Consider the following 6,298-nt stretch of genomic DNA (forward strand, 5'->3'; position numbering starts at 1 on the left):
CAATCCATTTTAGATATATCTAGAAAGGGTTAGACACTCGGCAAGTCAGAACAAGTTTGAGCTTGTGGAGACAGAGACCAAATAATTTTTTATTTTTGCTATATCTGTTTCTTTCTTTTTTTTTTTTAATTTTTTTTTAACATTTATTTATTTTTGAGACAGAGAGAGACAGAGCATTAACGGGGGAGGGTCAGAGAGAGAGGGAGACAGAATCTGAAACAGGCTCCAGGCTCTGAGCAGTCAGCACAGAGCCCGACGCGGGGCTCGAACTCACGGACCGCGAGATCGTGACCTGAGCCGAAGTCGGACGCTTAACCGACTGAGCCACCCAGGCGCCCCTATATCTGTTTCTTTTATTCATTATATCTTACATTTTCTTTTGCTCTTCCTTATTGATTTTTAAAATCTTTTTTGTCTTTATTTTGCTTATTTTTTTTAATGTTTATTTTTGAGAGAGAGGGAGGGAGGGGCAGAGGGAGAGGGAGACGGAGAACCCCAAGCAGGCTCTGTGCTGTCAGTGTAGAGCCCCACGTGAGGCTCAGACTCACGAATCATGAGATCATAACCTGAGCTGAAACCAAGAGTCAGTTGCTTAACTGAGCCACCCAGGCACGTTCCCCCCCCCCCCCCGCTCAGATTTTATTTTATTTTTTTACTTTTATAATTTTTTTGTAAATTTTTTTAATGTTTATTTATTTTTGAGAGAGAGAGAGAGAGACAGAACGCAAGCAGGGAAGGGGCAGAGAGAGAGAGAGGGAGCAGAATCTGAAGCAGGCTCCAGGCTCTGAGCTGTCAGCACAAACCGTGAGATCATGACTTGAGCCGAAGTCAGATGCTTAACCGACTGAGCCACCAGATGCCCCAGATGAACGTATGACCCCAAGATCGAGAGTCACATGCTCTATCAACGGAGCCAGTCGGGCGCCCCTTATATTTTCTTTACCTTTTAAAGAGATAATATTTGAGTTTTTTTAGAAGAATAAATATTTAAAAAAAGAAGAAATATATATATGTTACAAAACATAATATAATGGGTAATTGTGCACTTGCCACTCACCCCAAATTTCCCTCTTCATAGAAATATCTGTGGGAAGATGAGGATTTGGTGTCCTCCCAACCGTCCCAGCTTCCCTCTCAAACAACTCCCAATTTTTTTATCCAATTTTGAAAAAAAATTTTAATGTTTATTTTTGAGAGAGAGAGAGACAGTGCAAGAAGCAGGGGAGGGGCAGAGAGAGAGGGAGACACAGAATGCAAAGCAGCTCCGGGCTCTGATCTATCAGCACAGAGCCTGACATGGAGATCATGACCTGCACCAAAGTCAGACGCCCAACTGACTGAGCCACCCAGGCACGCCAACCCAATTTTTAATAGTTATATATTATTCATAATACTTATATTTTGTTCTGTGACTATAATTAAGTCTTCTGTGCTTTGTCTGGAGGTTAAATCTAAAAACTGAAAGCAAAAGGCAACATCAACATTCCATAAATGTCACTCACTTGAGAACCCCTGGCCTCAAAAGAAGGAAACGTGAACCTGGCTCATGACCCAATTTCCTATCTCAAGAAGCTCAAAGTCATTGTTTTTATTATTTTCATTTTTATTTTTTTTAGTGTTTATTTTTGAGAGAGAGTGCGAGGGGGGAGGGGCAGAGAGAGAGAGGAGGACAGAGGATCTGAAACGGTGGTTCAAGGTGACAGCAAAGAGCCCAATGCAGGGCTTGAACTCACAAACCTGGAGATCATGACCTGAGCCGAAGCTGAAGTTGGATGCTTAACCGACTGAGCCACCCAGGTGCCCCAAAGTCATGGTTTTTAGAGGCAGAAGGAAACTAAAGAATCCTTCCAGGCCAGCTGAGTCATTTTAGAGACAAGATTTCCTTGGCAGAGCCTGGAGGGTGGCCTTGTCAAAGGTGAAGGTAAGAGTAGGAGGGGCTTTCTCTCTCCATCCCCTCTGGGTAGTGTCCTTGGCTCTGAGAGGAGGCGAGGGGCCTTTTCTGCTGGAAGGTGGGAGACAGGTCTGTGGGGCCCGCCTGGACAGCAGTTCTGCAGCAGCTTATCTGTCATTCCTGAGTTACCGGGTAAAAAGACATTGGTGCAAAGAGAGGGCACACAGCCAGCTATGGAGCTCCCCCGCTTTCAGCAGGCCTGGGAGAGCGTGAGAGGCTGGAGGGAGCCCGCTGCCCACAGACTGCACTGAGGGAAACCCTGAGCATCGTGAAATGTGGAAATTGTAATAGTTAATGTTCCTTTAGTACTTCCTGTCTGCCACATTTACCCAGGTTATTTCACCCAATTCTCATGACCACCCAACCAGGTAGGTGCTGCTGTTATCCCCGTTTGTGCAGATGAGAAAATTGAGACCCAAAGAGAGTTTGACTCCTTCAAAGGCTTATAACTAGCCGGTGGAGGAGCAGGATTCAGGCTCAGGCAGTGAGCACCTATCCATGCCAGTTCCATGCTGGGAACCATTTTGTCATACTGGTGTTGGAGCCCGATCACCAGCCTCAAGCCTACTCTGCTATGACCTGGTTGTTCATCTCTCTGGGCCTCAGTCACCTCTTCTGGAAAATGGGTATAATACATTCTGCTCTGTAGGCAGGTTGGAGAACCACATGACCCCCCCCCACCCCCACCAGGGCCCACCCCTCTGGTTTTAGCTCTCATCATTACCCCACCCCACCCCTTGATGCACTGAAGCCCCAGCCTGGCTGAACAATCACCAGCTCCAGCCATGCCCTTACCACCTTCTCCCGGCTGCCCTGGGGTCCGGAATTTCAGGTCAACTTGACAGATCAATCGTTGCTCAATTAAGCAAGGTTTGCCTCTCAGTTAAAATGGTACCTATAAATAAAGCCTGCCCTGACCCTAGCAGCGTAGCATGGAGATTAAGAGGCTTTGGAGGCCAGTGGCCCTGGGTTCAGATTCTAGTTCTATCACTTGTACTGTGTAACCCTGGACAAATCTTGTCAAGCTATCTTCTTGATGATACCACATATTGCAATTACGGACATTTAGCACAATGCCTGGTACATAGTTAGCATTCAATAAATATTTAATAAATAAATGGATAATGTTTACCTGTCTGCATCCCTCATTGCCTCTGAGCTTCTTAGGGCAGGACACATTAAAAAAAAAATTATTATTATATTATCGTCTCAGTTCAAGTTTAATAGAAATGGCAAAAGATCCAAAGGGATGCCCCACTACCATACAGATCAGTTGGCCTACCCTCGTAGCACAGCTCAGGCCATTCTCTCCAGAGGAAGAAAGGCGGGCCCCCTCAACCCCTGAAGCAAAGGCCTGTCCTGTCTCGTACCACATCTGCACTGAGTCTGAAGTCTTGTGTTTTAAGCATGACAATAATACAAAAGAGATTCTGTTTTCATGGCCCCCCACTGCAGCCCGGCCCTAAAATGAGCCAGTGCTCACTTCTGCTTAGAGAAATGTTTTTTGCTTTTCTGGACATCAGGCTTGATGCTATCACTGCCAAGCTTTCAGCCAGCTGGGCGTACTTCCTCATGCTTGTCAGTAAACTGGACGGCTTGAACCACTCTCAGAGTCTCATCCACAGAAAGGGCGATGGGAAGGTCATTCACGGTGATCTGCCGAAGAATACCTTCATCGTCAATGATAAAGAGGCCCCTAAACGAGATGCCTTCGTTAGCCTTTAAGACTCCATAGTCCTGAGTGATGGTACCTTGGGGTCTGATACCAAGGGAATGTTTGTGGGTCCCAGTCCTCCTTGTTTCTTGGGTGCATGGCTCCCCTTTAGGTGACAGAAATGAGAATCCACAGAGGCACCAATCACTTGGCAATCAAGTTTCTTACATTCTCCTGCCCTGTCACTGAAAGCAATAGTCTCCTTGGGGCACACAAAGGTGAAGTCAAGAGGGTAAAAGAAGAACAAAATGTATTTTCCTTTGTAGTCAGACGGACTGATGTCTTTGAACTGGCCATCTGGCATAACAGCCGTGGCTTTGAAGTTGGGGGCGGGATGCCCAGTTTTGGCATTTCCTCAAGACCTCTTGCTGTCAGCAGCTCTGAGACAGAATGCACCAAAGACCAATCAGGAAGAAGACGCCTTAATTTTTTTAAGTGAACTCTACACCACACATGGGGCTTCATCTCACAACCCCAAGATCAAGAGTTGCATGCTCTACCAACTGAGCCAGCCAGGCACCCCGAGGGCAGGAAACATATTTATTTGTGTCCCCAGTGCTGAGCAGAGTACCTGGCACATGGGAGTGCTTCATAAATGTTTGTTGTTTGCCCTAATGTTATGGATCTGAGCAGCCGTCATCTAAGGTGCTAAAACCACAAGGTAAAAAGGCTGCTGGAGAACTTGATAATGGGGGATCGGGTGACACTAACTGAATCTTAGTATTCTAATAGAGCTGACGAATTTCTTGCTTCCAGATATGATGTTGCAGGAAATAGTATCACATATGAAATATTTTGCCTAAAAAAAAAATGAACCTGAATCAAATCAAGCCTCTGGATCTGAGGACTAGTTTGTGTCACATCTAGGATAGAGGTACATGTTACATGACATGGTGAGGATGCATTTGACCAAATACAAAACATAAGACCTCCAACAGGACAAATAATCCAGTGTCTTAAAAAAAAAAAATCAAAATAGAATGGGATTATATCAAATTAGAGAAAAGAGGATCTGTTCATTATCTTTATCTTGATTGTGTTGATGGTTTCACAGCATATGCCAAAACTCATCATCAAATTGTATACTTTAAATATGTACAGTTATATTTCAAAAAGCTAAACAAAAAGGGGTGGGGAGACTGTTATGGAGACTTAAGGGACATAACAGCCCAATGTGAACTGTGACTTTTGCCAGGATCCTGATTCAAATGAACTAATTGTAAAAAAGACATTTATTTTTAATGTTTACTTATTTTTGAGAGAGAGAGACAGAGTGCAAGCCAGGGAGGGGCAGAGAGAGAGAGAGAGAGAGAGAGAGGGAAACACAGAGTCTGAAAAAGGCTCCAGGCTCTGTGCTGTCAGCACAGTTCAGTGGGGCTTGAACTCACGGACCCCGAGATCATGACCTGAGCTGAAGTCCAACACTTAACCAACTGAGCCACTCCGGTGCCCTCTGTAAAAAAGATATCTTTAAAAATATGGCCTAGCCATTGGATGATATTGAGGAATTATTGTGAATTTTATTAGGCATCATTACATAATGGGATGATAGTCATTCTTTAAAAATGTCTCAGAGATGTAGACTGAAATATTTATAGGAGAAGTGACATGTTATCTGGGATTTAAAAAAATATTCTGCAAAAATAAAAAAACTTAATGCAGAGGTAGGGGTGCCTGGGTGGCTCTGTCGGTTAAGTGTACGACTCTTGGTTTCAGCTCAGGTCATGATGTCATAGTTCATGAGTTCGAGCCCCCCATTGGGCTCCACGCTGACAGCACAGGAGCCAGCTTGGGATGCTCTCTCTTCCCCCCTCTTTCTGCCTTCCTCCTCTCGTGCTCTCTCTCTCTCTCAAAATAAATAAATAAACTTAAAAAATAAAATAAAATAAAATGCAGAGGTACACTTCTGTTAAAATGGCCAAATGACCCCACCACATGCTGATGACACCCTGGAGCAATAGGAGCCCTCACTGCTGGTGGCATGCAAGCCAGCTTGACAACTTCTTACAAAACTAAACATACTCTTACCATCCATTCCAGCAACTATGCTCCTTGGTATTTATTTACCCAAAGGTCTTGAAAACTTAAATGTACACAAAAACCTGAACACGAATGGTTATAGCAGCCTTATTCATAATTGCCAACACTTGGAAGCAACTAAAATGCCCTTCAGGGGTGAGTGGATAGTTAGATGATGGTACATCCAGACGGTAGAATATTATTCAGTGCCCCCCCCCCAAAAAAAAAACCAAGCAAACAAGAAGCCACAAAAAGCCATGGAGAAATCTTAAATTATATTAATAAAAGAAGTCATAAATAAATACATAAATACATACATACATACATACATACATACATAAATAAAGCCAACTGAAAAGTCTACAAACCTTATGATTCCAACAGTTGGGGAGGGAAAATTTTTCTTTATTCTTCAAAATTCTTCTAGGTGACTTAAGAATAAAATTGACATGAGTCTGATTAACAGAAGGAAAAAAAGCTTAATTACATGCACGTGGAGGCCGAATCATAAAATTGAGACCCAAAGAAATGATCAAGGCATGCAGCTTTTATGCATTTTAAAATTTTAATTCCAATATAATTAACATACCGTATTATGTTAGTTTCGGGTGTAC

At 43.6% G+C, this 6,298-nt stretch overlaps 1 pseudogene; it reads right to left on the bottom strand.

Moving 5' to 3' along the window:
• Positions 1–3,233: 3,233 nt before the first annotated feature.
• On the bottom strand, positions 3,234–5,700 carry LOC132691331 (peroxiredoxin-1 pseudogene; annotated as a pseudogene).
• Positions 5,701–6,298: the final 598 nt, after the last annotated feature.

The sequence above is a fragment of the Panthera onca genome, chromosome E2 (assembly GCF_046562875.1).
Source record: "Panthera onca isolate mPanOnc1 chromosome E2, mPanOnc1 haplotype 2, whole genome shotgun sequence".
NCBI lineage: Eukaryota > Metazoa > Chordata > Mammalia > Carnivora > Felidae > Panthera > Panthera onca.